Below are 19,822 nucleotides of genomic sequence, written 5' to 3'. Positions count from 1 at the left end.
ACATACTCTCCACAATACCATCTTGGTAAAAACTCTTTAAAAAGGATTTATTGGCCGGGTGTGGTGGCTCACACCTGTAATCCCAGCATTTTGGGAGGCCAAGGCGGGCGGATCACAAGGTCAAGAGATCGAGACCATCCTGGCTAACACAGTGAAACCCCGTCTCTACCAAAAATACCAAAAAAAAAAAAAAAAAGCCAGGCGTGGTGGCGGGTGCCTATTGAGGTAGGATAATAGCATGAACCTGGGAGATTTTTCAAGGCATGATAAATCTAAATACTGGCAGCCAGCCTGCAAATGTAACAAACCACATGGCTCATGCACCTAGAAAGCCACAATAAGTGAACAGAATGTAGAGGAGGGGTCAACCCATAAAAGGGAAGAAAGTTTTGTTATTGGGGAATCAAAACTTAAGTGGAGAAGGGGATGGGGTATAACCTTATAATGGGGATAATGAAACTCAGGCGATGTCTGGGAAGATTGTAACCGCATAGTACTCCACCAGTGAGGAACTGGGGGAGGGACTTGTGTGCTAGGAGATAAATTATCTGTTGTGACTGCCCCAGGTGTGCCTGCCCATCAAACACCCAATCTTGAAAGACCATTATTAAAAGTCTCACTTTTGCTGTTCTTCAAGCCTCTAAGTCTATTCTTTGGGTTTGGACAGGTGAGCATGTCTCTCACAACCTGGGGGCCCATCCAGGATCTCTGTGCCTGCATGGAGTGGGATTCTGCCCAAGAGAGGAGACACGTCCCACTTGATTTAGGTGGCCCACTCTGTCCGGGCATCCTGGCTCCCCGCAGAAGCCATAGACATACCTGAGACTGTTATTCAGGAGGCAGCAGAGGTGACACAGGGAGAAAAGCAGGGACCGTGGCAACCAGGCCACCTTGTGCATGAGCCAAGGTAGGAAAAGTGGACTATGAGTAGAGTATTGCCTTGGTGGTTGGGCCTTTTTGAAGGTTCCGGGGTGTAGAAGAAACCTCCAGTAAGGGAGGCTGAGTATACAGGAGTGTGCAAGACACCTCCAGTAAGCAGGGCTGAGTACACAGGGAAAAACTCAGACACAGAGACTGGCTGAAAATGGGAGACAGAAATTCTAGGCCTAGGAGACAAAGGAAAGAGGGAGCCAAAGAGACTCCCTGTGACATTCCCCCAGATAGTCCTTTGGGGAGAATGTTGCAGGTTTGGAGGAACAACCCTTGTACCAGAGACAAGGAAAAGCAAATCATAACAGATTATTGCTGTTTTATCTGGCCCAAATACCCTATTTGTAAGCCTTTGGTCTTTTGGCCTCAGTTTGGCTCAGATGAGGATTGGGTGTGCCAAGCTTTAATTCTCTGTGTGAATTAGATAAGTTGCACTCTGCTGGATTAAGGAATTAGCCCCCATGTTCCCCCTTGAAGAAGAGAGCCTGGTAAAAAGCCCCTGCCCAGGGAAAAGCCCTGGGACCCCCTATCATGCTCATTCCTCCATACCCCTCACAAGATAGGGGACAGGAAGATCAAGGGGCAACAGGAGGGTTATAGGAAGAAAGACCTGGAGACCATGGGGAAGCCAAACCAACTGCTCTTTTAAATTCTTATCCAAATTAAAGAAAAGAATTAAAACAGTGTAAGAGAGATACTGAGAGCTTACCTATCCCTTCCACACAGCAGGCATCTAGCATGTTCACTCTTAGGGAAGTTCCCATGGGACAGGGAAAAAAATGGCTTTGTAAACGCTCCTCTTACAAGAACTGAAGTTAGGAATTTCAAGAAGCAAATGAAACCACTCCTACAAGATCCCCACCGTTTAGCAGACCAATTCCTGGAACCCAGCTTTTATACCTGGGCTGAAATGATGTCTGTCATGAATATCCTGTTCACAGGAGAAGCGGGGAGTGATTAGGAGAGCTGTTCTTCATGCCTCCAAGTCCATTCTTTGGGTTTGGATGGGTGAGCATGTTTCTCACACTGAGCGCCTAATTTCTCAACTTAGTAGGAATGAGAATGATTTAGACATTGTTTGTAAACAGATTTTCAGGTCACTCCAGAAATTTGATCATTAGGGGAGGGGCCTGGCATTTTTTTAACAAGTGCCCCAAAAGTAATTCTCAATCAAGTTTGGCAAACATTCCCTTAGTCAATAGACTTAACTTGCTAGGGCTCCTCGAAACAACTAGAAATGCTGTCCTGAGCATTACAAGGTGCCAAAAGAAAAAATAATTTGAGAGTTTTAGTACAGATTCCAATTTTATTATAGAACGTATGGGAGGAGTAAAATGGGGTAGGATATATTTTGAGGGAGGAGTACCTTCTAAACTTTTAACCAGCATCCCTAAATATATGAACTTTTATGAATTATCTACCTGTACTAACGTTGTGTATGGTTGTGGTTTTTTGTTGTTGTCGTTTTTGGTTTTTTGTTTTGTTTTGTTTTTGTTTTTGTTATGAGACGGAGCCTCGCTCTGTCGCCCAGGCTGGAGTGCAGTGGCGCGATCTCGGCTCACTGCAAGCTCCGCCTCCAGGGCTCACGCCGTTCTCCTGCCTCAGCCTCCCGAGTAGCTGGGAGTACAGGCGCCCGAAACCACGCCAGGCTAATTTTTTTGTATTTTAGTAGAGACGGGGTTTCACCGTGTTAGCCAGGATGGTCTTGTCTTGATCTCCAGACCTTGTGATCCGCCCGCCTTGGCCCCACAAAATGCTGGGATCACAGGCATGAGCCACTGCGCCCGGCCGTTTTTTTGTTTTTCTTTTCTTTTTTTTTTTTTCTTGGAGACATAGTCTCGCTCTTTCACCCAGGCTGGAATGAAGTGGCAGGATTTTGGCTCACTACAACCTTTGCCCCCCGGGTTCAAGCGATTCTCCTGCCTCAGCCTCCCGAGTAACTGGGATTACAGGCGCCCGCCACCATGGCTGGTTATTTTTTGTATTTTTAGTAGAGATGGGGTTTCACCATGTTGGCCAGGCTGGTCTCAAACTCCTGACCTCAGGTGATCCACCTGCCTTGGCTCCCAAAGCACTGTGTATGTTATTAAATATACCCAAAGAGGTACATTTTTAAGGATGAAAAATACCTAACTAGAAACTTTAATATTTCTTTGGATACCTAGGGGATTACCTTGAATGAGACTACATCAATTTGGAATCCACTGAATATACAGCATGAAAACCTCGTGGGCCTTCCTCACTAGTTTTTCTCTTTTTTCACTTTTTTTCTGGAAAAGGGGGTGAAGATGAAGAAGGAAGTGAAAAAAGATTGTGTGAAAAACCATTTGTGCGTGTATGTATATATACATACATATGTTAACATATGTATGTTAATTGCTGCATAACAAAAGACTACAATTTTAACTACTTAAAACAACACCCATTTGTTTGCTCACAGTTCAGTAGCTCAGAATTCCAGGCATAGCCCTAGTGTGTTCTCTGCTCAGAGTCTCACACCTCTGAAATCAATGAATTTGACCAGGCTTCTGTCCCATCTGAGGCTCATTCCGTTTGTTGTCAGAATTCACTTTCTTGTGGTCCTAGGGCTGAGGCCCCTGTTTTCTGGCTGTCAACCGGGGACTCTTGAACTCTGGTGCCATGCCCTACCACATAGCCTTTTGACATCATGGCAGTTTCCTCCTTCAAAACCAGCAAGAGAGTTTCACATTTGAATCTCTTTAACTTCCTCTGTCACTGACCTTTAGACGCAGATTTAGAGGGCTCAAGTGAATATCTTAGGTCCACTGACATAATTTCCCTTTTAGTTGATTAACTCAGTCAACCTTAATTATATCTGCAAAATCATTTGTATCGTGTATGGTAAACAATCATATTCACAGGATTTCATCCACAGTCAAGAGGAGGGGATTATACAAGGTATACACCAGAGGGTGAAAACTTTGGGGACCATTTTAGAAGTCCGCATACTACACATAACATGGAGCTGAAGTCTTTTTTTCATCATTGCTATACTTAATATTCCATAGTTTTAACTCAAGGAGCTGATGAATTAAACATAAAATGTTTCAGTGAAAGAAAAGTCCCTTGATTGAATTTTAAACAGCTCTTAAGTCTCCCACCCCTAGGTTGCTAGGTTGCTTTGCACGCGCGCGCGCGCGTGTGTGTGTGTGTGTGTGAGTGAGAGAGAGAGAGAGAGAGAGAGGGACAGAGATTTTGATTCGTCTAGAAATGGATTTGCTCTGCTTGTTTGTTTTGAACAGTCAGAATTTGGATATAGCCTGAAATTAAGGAAGAGTGGACCAGTTTGCCTTGTCAAGTGAGCTGAAGCATTTTACTGTGCTTAATAGATGTAATTTCATATTGGGTATGAGTCAAGAGTAATGACTAACTCAAACAAAAATATGTAAGTTCAAATTGACCTTTAAAAAATGCGTCCAGAAATTCTCTTTTGACTATGTTTGGAGAAAGAATTAAGTTAGATGGACTCTCTGGTTGTGCCTAAGTCACAGTATATTGTATAAATGAAAGCTTCAGGTTTTGCAGAGCTACATGCCCATTTGAGTATTCATATTTGTAAATCATCCTTTGGGATGGAATAGTTCTGTGAGGTATGTTCATATTGACACATGCTCAACACAAGAGACAATCACCATGCTTTTTACATTTAATATTTTGCACGATTCTGATTAAGAAAGAACTTTAGAAAGTTTGGAGAGAAAAAAAAACTCGAACTAGAATGATCTAGGGATTAGAGTAGAAGATTTGATTGAAATATTAAAGACCTCCTCACTCTGCAACTACGTAAGTTCAGTAAGAAGGTGCTTGAAGAAGAAACTTTATGATTCAGCCTCTCTCTTCGTTTCCTGGCTTGCAGGAAATACAGCATTGTACATGGTAGGCAGTACAGAGATTGCTGCCTGAAGGAGGTGGTGTACAGGATTGGGGTGGAGGGGAGAAGAGGGAATTTATTTTCTGGAAAAGATTTTGACCTACTGGAGAAAAAAAGAATTTATGTTAAGAAAGGAAGTAGATTACCCTTTTTAGAAAAAGTTTGTCATATAGTTGCATTTTTGGTTAGGAATGTATAACATTTACTGCATTTTAAATTCTTTGTTCTAACAAGTTTTTTTCTCCCAGTGTTGTAGGGTTTTTTTGTTGTTGTTGTTCTGATTTGTTCTTTTTTTTTTTTGAGACACAATCTCCCTCTGTCACCCAGGCTGGGATGCAGTGGCACGATGATTGCTCACTACAGCCTTGACCTCCTGGGTTCAAGTGATCCAACCTCCCCAGTAGCTGGACTTCTAAAATTTTTTGTAGAGAAAAGGTCCTCCTATGTTGCCCAGGCTCAATTGTTTTGTTTTGTTTTTGAGACAGAGTCTCACTCTGTTGCCCAGGCTGGAGTGCAGTGGTGCGATCTCTGCTCACTGCAACCTCTGCTTCCCGGGTTCAAGTGATTCTCCTGCCTCAGCCTCCTGAGTAGCTGGGACTACAGGTGCCCACCTCCACGCTGGCTAATTTGTTGTATTTTTAGTAGAGATGGGGTTTCACCGTGTTAACCAGGATGGTCTCGATCTCCTGACCTCGTGATCTGCCCACCTTGGTCTCCCAAAGTGTTGGGATTATAGGTGTGAGCTACTGCGCCCAGCCTCAATTGTTTTATTGTGATAAAATACACATAACATAAAATGTATCATCTTAACCATTTTAAAGTATATAGTTCAGTGGTATTAAATTCACAGTGTTGTGCAGCCACCACCACCATCCATCTGCATAACTCTTTTTCTTTTTCTCTGAAAACTACAACTATCTCCGTTAAACAAGAACTCCTCATTCCCCTCTCTCCTGATTGCCTGGCAGCTATCATTCTCATTTCTATTTCTGTGATATTAATGTAAAAATCTTTCATTACATTAATAAATTACAAATCTATAGAATACCATAAAGGTAAATGTGTTTTGGAAAATCATCTAAGACTTTTTTGATTGCAAACTCTTATTGTTAAAAAAGTTTAAATGTTCCCTCATAAACATACTACTACAATACTAATATGTAAATAAAAAATTTTAGAAAGTCGTGATGAAGATAATATATTTTTAAGTATTTTGCTAATTATAATAGTGCCATGATCAACAGCTGATATCTCAAGACACAAAAATATATTAAGGGCAATAGTGGATGTCATTGATTTTTCAAATAATCTTGATAATTTTTAATGGGGAGGGGTGACATTACCAGATCTGATTAAATTATAATGTTTGATTCCTAATGAAGCTGGCAAAGGAGTAGAAGTGCCAGTGCTTATTATTTTATTTTGTTGGTTTGTGCTTCCATTACTGGTATTATATTCAACCTGTGGTTTCTTGGGAAGAGTGTTTTTAAGCTGTTTATTCATTTGTGGTAGTTATGCTGGTTAGAACTAAATAACATAATAAATATTTAATAATATAATACATGAATCATATACTGCATCACATTATTCTTAAAGTTAACAAGCCCATGAACAAATTAGGGGCCCTGTCTTCCTGTATGCTGTAGAATTCTTACTGTTCAGGGTATCTCCCACGCACTGTGCACAGCCATCTGTGATAATGTCTGAATGTGTGAGAGCATTAGTGTCAGTCCATTTATAAATTGATGGTAACTTCATTTGTTAGATTAAAAACATGAAAGTGAATTATGTCTTCCTCCTACATCCCGATGTGTTGTCTTGCACACCACTTAGAATGTACACACCCTCCTTTGGAGAAACTTAGTTTAGGATATATCTTGTAACCTTTTGAGATTGTCTCCCCCTCCAACAGCTTTACTGAGATACTATCGACAAGTAAAAAATACACAGTTTTAAGCTGTAAAATATGATGTTTTGATGTATGTATACACTGTGAGATGATTACCACAATCAAGCTAATTAGCATATGCAAGGTAATATCCAGTTACCTTGTGTGTGTGTGGTGAGAATATTTAAGATCTACTTTCTTAGCAAATTTTAAGTGTGCAATATAGTATTATTAACTATAGTCATTCTAACATGTGAGGTGTTATCTCATTGTGGTTTTGATTTGCATTTTCCTGATTATTAGTGATGTTGATCATTTTTTCATATACCTGTTGGCCATGTGTATGTCTTTTTTTTTTGAGAAATATCCATTGAAGTCCTTTACTTTTTTTTTTTTTTTTTTTTTTTTGAGACAGAGTCTCACTCTGTTGCCCAGGCTGGAGTTCTGTGGCTCGCTACAACCTCCCCATCCCAGGTTCGAGCACTTCTTTTGCCTCAGCCTCCTGAGTAGCTGAGACTACAGGCACATGCCACCATGCCCGGCTAATTTTTGTATTTTTAGTAGAGGCTTGGTTTCACTGTGTTAGCCAGGTTAGTTTTGAACTCCTGACCTCCGGTAATCCACCTGCCTCAGCCTCCCAAAGTGCTGGGATTACAGATGTGAGCCGCTGCGCTCGGCCCCTTTATCCATATTTTAATCAGGTTATTTTCTTGCTATTGAGTTGCTTGGATTCCTTGTATATTTTGGATATAACTCCTTATCAGGTCTATGAAAATACATTCTCCCATTCTGTAGGTTGTCTCTTCACTTTGTTGATTGTTTCTTTTGCGTGCAGAAGTGAGGCTGCCTTTGTATCTATGTATAGTGATACAAAGTGAAGCTTCTAATATCTGTATATACTTACATTATCCTGAAAGCAAAAATGAGGTTTCCGGATCAGAACCTGGCTATTATTACTTAACGATAGCAAAGGGTATGGAGAGCGAGTGTTATGAATCTCCATTGTGTTCTTTCTTTGTCTTGTTGCTAGACCTTACAGTTTTAAATTTTTAAAAGTTTATTGTTCCAGTGAGACTGTATAGTGCAGTCAGATATTTAAGTACCAAATATAACTAACTGAAAACCTTAATCAGAAATATATGCTATAATTCAACTTTGAAGAAAACAAAAAACAAATCAGAAAAAAACTAAAAGAGGTAAGCAGTTTCTTTTCATAAAATCTTCCAGACGGTATTTTGGGGTTTGTACACTTCCTTTTCATGTATACTTTGTCCTTTCAGCAGATGGATTGAGCACCTGTCACAACAAAATCTGTGCCAGACACATTCACATTCAGCTTATCATTTCATTCTCAAAAAGAGAGAGAAAGAGAGAGAGAAAACCCTTACAAGGAGGATTATTATCCCCATACCATAAGAAAGGATGTAGGCTCAGAGAAATTAAGTAATTTGCCTATAGTAGAATTCAAGCCAGGTTGCCTAAGAAAGGGTGTTCTTAAATGAAGACCTGAAATATGTAATTATATTAGTTCACTTCCTACACTGTCAAAATCTTTTCTGACCATACTAGTTGTTACTCTTAACTTGAAAAAAAAATTGTTTCTAATTATATATCCACAACCTTCCTTGTTACCCTTTAGATATTTCAGCCAACTCTGTGACTTCAATGTTATATTCTTGATGGATGATTCACCAAGTCAGACAGATTTGCTTCCTCAGTTCCATATCTAAGTATCTCTGAGTCAATGGCAGTACATTTTGCCTGACTCTGTGTCTTCATTGATAAATTGTAGCTAGTAATATCCATCTTACAAAATTTGGATGAGGATTAAATGAGATAATGTACCGGACCCATAGTAGGTTCTCAAGAAAGATACGTGCGTTCTTTCCAGCCCTCTAAACCAGTCTTCACCGAACTAGACAAACTAAGTTTCAAATTACTGTTGAAATTTAACATAATAATTTCTTTCTTTGGTTTGGTTTTCTTGTTTTGTTTTGTTTTGTTTTGTTTGAGACAGAGTATCACTTTGTCATACAGGCTGGAGTGCAGTGGCGTGATCTCGGCTCCCTGCAGCCTCTACCTCCCAGGTTCAAGTGATCCTCCTGCCTCAGTCCCCACCAAATAGCTGGAATTATGGGCATGCACCCCCACACCTGACTAATTTTTGTGTTTTTTTGCAGAGATGGGATTTGGCCATGTTGCCCAAGCTGGTCTTGAACTCCTGAGCTCAAGCCATCCACCTGCCTCAGCCTCCCAAAGTGCTAGGATTACAGACATGAGACACTATGCTCAGCCCCTAGTAATTTCTTCCCCGCCCTAATCAGCAGCTCTTTTTAGTTTCCAAATTTCTATTAAATCCTCTCAATTACACAAGTTTAAAATCTATTTAACATTCATTTTGACAACTTCTTACTTGCCTACTACTTCTACATAGTTGTTAAGCCTTAAAGAGTCTAGCTCTTTAGGGTCACCCTTTCTGGCTCCCACCCTAGTTTAGACCATCATTACTATTATTCCAAATTTTATAGCAGCTTCATAAATCGTCTCTCTTCTTTGCTCACTCACTTCCCTTCTGTCCTGCATTTTATAATCCCATTAGTTTTTTTTTTTTAAGAAGTGTATTTAAACAACAAGATGCTTGACTTGAAGGGAAAACTATCTAGGATTCTTTTTGTTTTAGGGTAATTTATCCCTACTGAAAGACAGATTGCCCTACATGTAACAGCTACATACAAAAAAGTTATAAAATTGTCCTTGGTTTTACAGTGATAAATGAAAAACATTAACATTCTCCAATTGTACAAGGTATGCAAGGATTTTGTTGTTGTTGTTAAAACAGAGCAAAATAACTTACTGGAATATAAAGATAAAAGCTGAATGAGCATGCCACTAATGGAGAAAGGGGGTGTTTTCACAGAATCAGTATTTTTCCCCATCCTGTCTCCACTTGATGTCAATCAAAACATACCATTGGCGTTTAGTTGAAAAAAAAATGCAAAATGCTTGTGCACATAGACCAGTTACTTTATGTACAATAAAGGAATGAGGAAGGGGGAAATGAAAGAACAGACAAAACTACACGGTAGTAGGCAGGATGTGATGGAACCAAATTGCAGTTTTCTAATTGAGAATGTAATCTTGGTCTTTAAAGAACAAAGTTCTGGAGTAAAGAAGCAGGTTCTGAGATTTCTTATGTATTTTTCCAGAGCCAGACTTACAGAATGCACTTTTGAAGGGGGAGTATAAATGTTTGCTATTTATTCTATTTTGTTTAAAATAATTGGATAACATTTTATGTACTTAGAGTGCTCTCAGCATGCTAGGAATGAACTATCATTTTGGAAGTGGGGTACTATTTTTGTTTTTGTTCTTTGTTAATTTTTTTCTCCCCTTAGGATAAAAGCTCACTGGTTATGACCGGGCACAATGGCTCATGCCTGTCATCCCAGCACTTTGGGAGGCAAGCGGATTTTGAGGTCAGGAGATTGAGACCATCCTGGCCAACATGGTGAAACCCCATCTCTACTAAAAATACAAAAATTAACTGGGCTTGGTGGCACATGCCTGTAGTCCCAGTTACTCGGGAGGCTGAGGCAGGAGAATCGCTTGAACCTGGGAGCGGAGGTTGCAGTGAGCCAAGTACTCCAGCCTGGCAACAGAGCAAGACTCTGTCTCCAAAAAAAAAAAAAAAAAAAAAGCTCACTGGTTCTATTTCAGAGCTCACAACTGATGAATACCACTAAAAGAAAATCATTTCCCCAATTATGTCCCAAAATATCCAAAGAATTACCCATCTGAATTGTCCTTATTTTTTTCTCTTCTTGAAAACTACTCCTTTTATCATACAAAATATGTACCTGGAAATTTAAGTTATATTTTAAGAATGGTATTTCTTTCAAATACTTACATAACTTTATTAATAAGCTAAAATGTGGTTCACTACAAAATTATGTGACTCATGGATAGGGTCTTATCTAGTTTAATATTCTGACGTGGCCCCTTTTCTCATCCCTTTTGTATCAAAAAGATATTCAATTATAGCTTTACTTACGTAAAATCTCAGGTTCATAATAGATATTTCAATCCAAATCCATTTTGTATTGTGATCTGGATGACAGAAGAAGCTCAGCCTTCCTCAGAAGGGAATAAAAAATGTGAATCCAGGATCTAGGTCTACTGTAGCTTAGTCTGTTTAGTAGAACCTAAAGCAGTTGCGGTGAGTCATGAGTCTTTCTCCATGATTGGCCTGATGTCTCAACATCCCCTGTATTCTTTTCCTTTGGCTGCTGTAACAAATTACCAAAAACTGGATGGCTTAAAACAACAGAAATATATTTTCTAACAGTTCTGAAGGCCAGAAAGTCTGAATTCAGTACCTCTGAGCCAAAATCCAGGCATGGGCAGGGCCACACCGCCACCTCTGGACACCATATGGAAGGACTTGTTCCCTTTCTCTTCCAGCTTCTGTTGGCTGCTGGCATTCCTTGGCCTGTGGCCACATCACGCCAGCCCTCAAAGCCAGCATTGTCAAATCTCTCTCTGCTCTGTGCTCACTTTGCCTTTCCCAATGTGTGCCTGTGAAATCTCCCCCTGCCTCTCTTAAAGACAAGCGATCAAACTGATTGCTTTGAGGGCATACCCTGATAAATCAGGATAGTCTCTTCTCAAGAGCCTTAACTTAATTACATGTACAAAGACCTTTCTTCCAAATAAGGTGACATTTACAAGCATTAGGGCTTAATGTCTTTGGGGTGGGCATTTTCACTCTACCATATCTTCTAAGGCCTCATACTACTTTGGGCCATATAGATCTTAGGAGGCTGAAATCCTCAGAGAGAATTTAAGGTTTAAATCTGCACTGCCAGGTTTGCTGCAACCCAGGATCATCTCAGAATCCTTTCACAGAATTCTTATTCATAAGTATGTCTTAACCCTCAACTCCTAAGAAAACACATCTAGATTTATACTAAGTAACATGCTAGGAACTCAGTCTTGAAAACTCAGTTTCTCTTATAACCTCCACTTCCAATGTATAAATTGAGAAGAGTATGGTCTATACATTGGGTTGTGAAAATTAACAATGATAAGTGACAAAGCAGAGGCCCTGACACATAGTATGTATTCAATAAATACAATGCTTATTATCCTACATCAGAAGGGCAAGCCATCCTTAAAGTTTGCTAATAAGCCAGAAATCTAAATAATCAGTTAAAAGGAACAAAGGGAGAGGAGAGGAATCCCAAGGTGCCCTTCATGGATGACTAATGGGAGATATCTCCTATGACCTATGGGCCTTTAGGCTCCTGGATAGCTTCAGGGCAGGATGCACCAAATAGGGCCCGAAGTTTCCATATCCTTGGAGGGGAAAAATAAATAAATAAATAAATAAATAAATAAATAAATAAATAAATAAGAACTGCTTTGCTTCTGAAAGGAGGGGAGAAAGCGGTACTAATAATAATAATTCTGGATGGTTCTAATGTCCTTTAACTCCTTTAGCAGGCCCATGTTGTGATCTGGGGACTACCATATTGAATATGGATTATTTCTTATTGACTGGGCTTCCCCATCTGAGTTAGCTCAGGACTTGGACAAAACAGCTCTGTCCCACCCCCTCAAATCCAGAACAATTAAAATAGAAAAGTGTGTGTAGTCATGAATACGCCACAGTTTCCCCAGTCTCTATTGGTTTGTGTGCAAGAGATAGATCAAATATTAACTTACACTTTCCTGATCTATTGACTAAGTAAAATTGACAAATATTGGCCAACTACAATTATCTCTCCCCTCCTTATTAAAATATGACATTATGTAAATCTCTGGTGAATGATACAAAATAGAAATGTAACAAGGCTGAAATAACATAAGAATCTAAGTTCAAATTTTACCTACAGAATTTTTAATTCCATAAACATTTGTGATATAACTACACTGTGCCAGGCATTATACCAACCTCTGAAGACAAGACCAAGCTCTGAAGAATCAATAATAAAAAAGACATGGTGCCTCCTTCAAGAGAGCACCTTGCGTACCATGAGCCAAGTGGTAACAAATGCAGTCATCCTGATTGTCTTAGTTTGGGCTGCTCTAACAAAGTACCATAGACTGGGTGGCTTGTGAACAACAGACATTTATTTCTCACAGTTCTGGAGACTGGAAGTCTAAGATCAGGGTGCCAGCACAGATTGGGTTCTGGCAAAGCCATCTTCTGGATTGCAGACTGTCATCTTCTCCTTGTATCCTTACATGGCAGAAAAAGGGCAAGAGAGTTCTTTGAGGTCTTTTTTCTTCTTCTTCTTCTTTTTTTTTTTTTTTTTTTTTGGTGGGGGGGATGGAGTCTCGCTCTGTCGCCCAGGCTACAGTGCAGTGGCGCGATCTCGGCTCACTGCAAGCTCCGCCTCCCAGGTTCACGCCATTCTCCTGCCTCAGCCTCCTGAGTAGCTGGGACTACAGGTGCCCGCCACTACGCCCAGCTAATTTTTTGTATTTTTTAGTAGAGACGCGGTGTCACCATGTTAGCCAGGATAGTCTCGATCTCCTGACCTCGTGAGCCACCCGCCTCGGCCTCCCAAAGTGCTGGGATTACAGGCGTGAGCCACCGCGCCGGCCTGAGGTCTTTTTTAGAAGGGCACTAATCCCATTCATTAGGGCTCTATGCTCATGAACCAATGACCTCCCAGAGACTCCACCTCCTAATAGGATCACATCAAGGGGTAGGTTTTCAAGATGTGAATTTGGGTTTTGGGGGACACAATCATTTGGTCAATTACATTAATTTCACCTGGCAAGAACTGTTGAAATGACTCAGTGGTTTCTTTTTCACTAAAGAAGTGATATTTGATCTGAGCTTTGAAGAACAGAGAGAAGTTATGAGGGCGTACAAGGGTTGGAGAAGGTATTCCAGACAGCAGCAACAGCAATTTCAAAGGCACTCAGGCATAAGTGCAATGGTGGTCACTGGAGGTCAAGTGGCTGGAATGGTAGGACTGGGTCATATTAAGAGCCTTTACATCATAATCAAGAGTTTAGACTTTATTTTATGGGCATCCAGATACCATGAGAAGGGGATGTGATGCATGTGAGCTTTACCTCAGCAGTGAGACCTTGTCTGCCCTCAGGCTCTCTGCTACAAAAGCAGCCTGCCTGCCAAAGACCTGTTTGCAAAACTGTAAGCAATGATTCCACCTTCTATATTTTAGGGAAAATATTTTACTCCTCTGATAACTTTGGAGATATCAGTAGGGGCTGATGAGAGAAGCGGTTGGGAACCTGGTTCTCAGTTCAGTTTATGTCTCAGTCGGTGTGTAAATCTGGATGTCTAGTTTTTCACTGTGTTTCTCCCAGCTGGCTTTCACTCAAGCATGATTATCATGATTTTTGTCCTCTGTTGACTCTACTCCTCCATCTTAGCTGTAGGAGAAATGGCTTGTACTTAGGGCAGGATTTAAAGGGATGCGCTGGCTGGCTCTCTCTTACTGGCCCAAATTGTGGCATTTGTGCTCTGGAAAGGCTGGTGGCTGTGAGGAAGACAGACCAGGGGCAGGAGACAGGGAGGCTGTTGCCCAAGTCCCAGAAATTGATCATGAACACCTGATGGAAGCAGCAGCTGTGAGGTCAGCCTGGACTTGAGAGCCAGTGCTCTCCAGGAAGCATGGCAACCCCACTTGGCCTGGGGCCTCCTTTCTCTACAGACTCAGGCTTCCAGAATTGCCTCACATGCTGGAGGAAGCATGGCCAGCCTGCTTGGCACAGGGCCTCCTTCCTCTGTGGTCTCAGGTGTTGCAGGAAGTCAGGGACCCCGAATGGAGGGACTGCCTGGAGCCACGGCAGAGAAACATAAATTGTGAAGATTTCATGGACATTTACCAGTTCCCAAATAATACTTTCATAATTTCTTATGCCTGTCTTACTTTAATCTCTTCATCCTGTTATCTTCGTAAGCTGAGGATGTACATCACCTCAGGACCACTGTGATAATTGTGTTAACTGTACAAATTGATTGTAAAACATGTGTGTTTGAACAATATGAAATCAGTGCACCTTGGAAAAGAACAGAATAACAGCGATTTTAGGGAAAAAGGGAAGACAACCATAAGATCTGACTGCCTGTGGGGTCAGGCAAAAAAAGCCATATTTTTCTTTTTGCAGAGAGCCTATAAACAGACGTGCAAGTAGGGAAGATATAGCTAAATTCTTTTCCTAGCAAGGATTAATACTCTGGGAAAGGAATGCATTCCTGAGGGGAGGTCTATAAATGGCTGCTCTGGGAGTGTCTGTCTTATGCGGTTGACATAAGGATTGAAATATGCCCTGGTCTCCTGCAGTACCCTCAGGCTTACTAGGGTAGGGAAAAACCCCACCCTGGCAAATTTGAAGTCAGACCAGTTCTCTGCTCTCCAACCCTGTTTTCTGTTGTTTAGATGTTTATCAAGACAATACGTGCACCACTGAACATAGACCCTTGTCGGTAATTCTGCTTTTGCCCTTTGCCTTGTGATCTTTGCTGGACCCTTATCAGGAGTTTCTGATTTCACCCTTGTCCTGTTTCCTCGGAAGCATGTGATCTTTGTTCTCCTTTTTGCCCTTTGAAGCATGTGATCTTTGTGACCTAATCCCTGTTCTTGCACCCCCTCACCTTTTGAAATCCTTAATAAAACTTGCTGGCTTTAAGGCTCAGGTGGTCATCACAGTCCTACCAATATGTGATGTCACCCGTGGTGGCTCAACTGTAAAATTCCTTTCTTTGTACTCTTTCTCTTTATTTCTCAGCTGGCCGACACTTACGGAAAATAGAAGAAACCTATGTTGAAATATTGGGGGCAGGTTCCCCCAACACTCAGGCTTTTGGAATTGGCTCACACTTTGGCCCCATTAGGTAAAAACAGCTGTAACATATTTTAAACAGAGGAAAATCTTTTATCCTTTTTAATATACCCCTCTAACATTTTTTTCCAACTTTTATTTTAGATTCAGGGGGTACATATGCTGGTTTGTTACCTGGGTATATTACATGATGCAGAGGTTTGGGATATGAATGATCCCATCACCGAGGTACTGAGCATAGTACCTGGCAGTTAGTTTTTCAACCCCTGCCTTCCTCCCTCTCTCCTTCCCTCTAATAGTCCCCAGTTTCTATTACTGCCATCTTTACTTTGCCATTTTTTAAAAAACAAAACTGATGATAGCAAAGAACTTAACAGATTTCTCCATAGTGAATAAATACAGAATTCTGAGGGTCAACTTTATACTTACACTTAGTATAGATGCTGCTGAAAAGGACAAATGGTTCATCCTACTGTGGAAGTTTTTGAGAATGTCATGTGTGTTTTTAACCAACTTTGTTTGGCTCTCAGCTCCTATGCCAATGGGGGAGGAGGGAAATTCATCTTCAATAGTTTCTGTGCCATCCCTCACCTCCTCTGGGTCTCATAGAATCTGGAAGATTTTTGTGCCCCCAGAATATGAGGGGTGAGCCCCTACTCTCCTGTCCATCATATTCAGTATGGCTCCCTTGACCCACAGCTCTTTGCTTCTGTTCTGTGTATCACAAGAGGTTTATTTCTTCCTCCTTCTCTTTATTCCACCTTCAAACTGAAATCTGTCTGCTGCCACACACAAAAAAAGCAGTTACTGCTATGAGCAGAAAGCTGCCTAGCCTGCTCTATTAATCATATGAGCAAACTTTCCCTTATTCTTGAAGTCCTCATCATCACTGAGGAGGCACTCTATAAATAATAATTTTCCTATTCACTTAGGCCAAGGGGAAGAAAAAAGAGATTAAATTTTTATGTCCCTGTTCATGACACAGCTAACAAGCTGTATCAGCTCTGTTTTTTTTTTTTTTTTCTTAATAGAGACAAGAAGGGTTTGAAAAGGTTATCTAGTCCAATAAATGGTTTAAAGATTCCTCCCTACCTTCTTTATTTAGTATGCTTTCCCCACAATTACCCTGTGTTTGCATTTATATTATACTTCAATTTGTAATTCAATCAACACATATTTGGATTTCTTTCATGTGTGTGGTTCTGTGCTGAGTACTCTATTTTCTTTACAAATTCCACCTGAGAAATGCTAGCAAAGAATTTCATTCAAATGCCTCTGGGTGCAGAAGCCTGCTACCACACTCTTTTGTCCCAACTGCTACTTTTACAAACGCACTACTTAATGAAGAGGCTAAATGAGATGATTTGGACCAGAAACTAATGGTTTGAGAACCTAAAATATTGTGGGGTATTTTTTTTTATCTCTCTCTCTCTCGATTGAACCTATTAACCAAATAATTATAAAATATCTACTTAGTGCTGTGTTGATACATTTTGAAGGAAATGTCATAATCAACGTTATCAATGGTACCTTCTGCTCTTTAAAAAAGAAGTTTAAAATTAAGAAAGTGGCCAGGCATGGTGGCTCATGCCTGAAATCCCAGAACGTTGGGAGGCTTAGGCAGGAGAATGACTTGAGGCCAGGAGTTTGAGACCAGCCTGGGCAACATAGTGAGACATGGTTCTACAAAAAAAGAAAAAAAAAAAAAAAAAAGAGAGCCAGCCATGGTGATGTGTGCCTCTAGGCCTAGCTACTCAGGAGGCTAGGGTGGAAGGATCACTTGAGCCTAGGAGGATGCAGTGAGCTATGATTGTACCACTGTACTCCAGCCTGGGTGACAGAGTATGACCCTGTCTCTTAAAAAAGAAACAAAGGAATTAATTTTTTTAACTTAAACATATAGTTCTACGTTCTATCAAGGAAACTCCAGTGTTAAGGAACAAGACTATAGTATGTATGTTACCTTTGGTTCATTGGTTCCTTTGAGAAACTTTAAATATGTCTTAAAAATGTAAGAAGCTCTTAAAAGAACAAATGAGCTATGTTTTTATGCAAATGGAACTATCAATTATTTGTAGATAAATGGCTATGAAAATCTGTTCTAATTTATTCAGGCAGTGTTTCCTGTTTTAAAAATGCTTGTATATTGGGCTCAACATTAGGCACCGGGAATATGAGGGTGGGCACTGTCTAAGGAGTTTATAGTGTCGTGACTTTTTGCTATAATATCAGTAAAAAATTTTTTTATTTGTTTTTGATTATACTATAAGTTCTGGGGTACATGTGCAGAACATGCAGGTTTGTTACAAAGCATACAGTGCCATGGTGGTTTGCTGCACTCATCAACCCGTCATCTACATTAGGTATTTCTCCTAGTACTATCCTTCCCCCAGCTCCTCAACCCCCAATAGGCCCTGGTGTGTGACGTTCCCCTCCCTGTGTCCATGTGTTCTCATTGTTCAGTTCCCACTTATGAGTGAGAACATGCAGTGTCTGGCTTTCTGTTCCTGTGTTAGTTTGCTGAGAATGATGGTTTCCAGTTTCATCCGCGTCCCTCCAAATCCATGTCTTTTTTCATGGCTGCATAGTATTCCATGGTGTATATGTGCCACATTTTCTTTATCCAGTCTATCATTGAAGGGCATTTGGGTTGGTTCCAAGTCTTTGCTGTTGTGAACAGTGCCACAATAAACATATGTGTGCATGTGTCTTTATAGTAGAATGACTTATAATCCTTTGGGTATATACCCAGTAATGGAATTCCTGGATCAAATGATATTTCTAGTTCTAGATCCTTGAGGAATTACCACACTGTCTGCCATAATGGTTGAACTAATTCACACTCTCACCAACAGTGTAAAAGCATTCCTATTTCTCCACATCCTCTCCAGCATATGTTGTTTCCTGACTTTTTAATGATCGCCATTCTAACTGGGGTGAGATGGTATCTCATTGTGGTTTTGATTTGCATTTCTCTAGTGACCAGTGATGATGAGCTTTTTTTCATGTTTGTTGGCCGCATAAATGTCTTCTTTTGAGAAGTGTCTGTTCATATCCTTCGCCACTTTTTGATGGGGTTGTTTGCTTTTTTCTTCTAAATTTGTTTAAGTTCTTTGTAGATTCTGGCTATTAGCCCTTTGTCAGATGGATAGATTGCAAAAATTTTCTCTCATTCTGTAGGTTGCCTGTTCACTCTGATGATAGTTTCTTTTCCTGTGCAGAAGCTCTTTAGTTTAATTAGATCCCATTTGCCAATTTTGGCTTTTGTTGCCATTGCTTTTGGTGTTTTAGTTCTGAAGTCTTTGCCCATGCCTGTGTCCTGAATGGTATTGCCTAGATTTTCTTCTAGGGTTTTTATGGTTTTAGGTCTTATGTTTAAGTCTTTAATCCATCTTGAATTAATTTTTGTATAAGGTGTAAGGAAAGGATCCAGTTTCAGCTTTCTGCATTTGGCTAGTCAGTTTTCCCAACATCATTTATTAAATAGGGAGTCCTTTCCCCATTGCTTGTTTTTGTCAGGTTGGTCAAAGATCAGATGGTTGTAGATGTATGCTGTTATTTCTGAGGCCTCTGTTCTGTTCCATTGGTCTACATATTTGCTTTGGTACCAGTACCATGCTGTTTTGGTTAATGTAGCCTTGTAGTATAGTTTGAAGTCAGGTAGCATGATGCCTTCAGCTTTGTTCCTTGTTTTTTTGTTTGTTTGTTTGTTTGTTTCCTTCTTCTTTTTTGTTGTATTTTTGGCTATGTGGGCTCTTTTTTTTGTTCCATATGAAATTTAAAGTAGTCGTTTTCAGTTCTGTGAAGAAAGTCAATGGTAGCTTGATGGGAATAGCATTGATTCTATAAATTACTTTGGGAAGTATGGCCATTTTCACAATATTGATTCTTCCTATCCATGAGCATGGAATGTTTTTCCATTTGTTTGTGTCATCTCTTATTTCCTTGAGCAATGGTTGGCAGTTCTTCATGAAGAGGTCCTTCACATCCCTTATAAGTTGTATTCCAAAGTATTTTATTCTCTTTCTAGCAGTTGTGAATGGGAGTTCACTCATGATTTGGCTCTCTGTTTGTCTGTTATAGGTGTGTAGGAATGCTTGTGATTTTTGCACATTGATTTTTGTACATTGATTTTTGTATCCTGAGACTTTGCTGAAGTTGCTTATCAGCTTAAGGAGATTTTGGGCTGAGACGCTGGGGTTTTCTAAATATACAATCATGTCATCTGCAAACAGAGACAATTAGACTTCCTCTTTTCCTAATTGAATACCCTTTATTTCTTTCTCTTG

This window comes from Mandrillus leucophaeus, unplaced genomic scaffold (assembly GCF_000951045.1).
Source record: "Mandrillus leucophaeus isolate KB7577 unplaced genomic scaffold, Mleu.le_1.0 Scaffold532, whole genome shotgun sequence".
In the NCBI taxonomy this organism is placed as follows: Eukaryota; Metazoa; Chordata; class Mammalia; order Primates; family Cercopithecidae; genus Mandrillus; species Mandrillus leucophaeus.
This window is presented reverse-complemented; position numbering follows the sequence as displayed.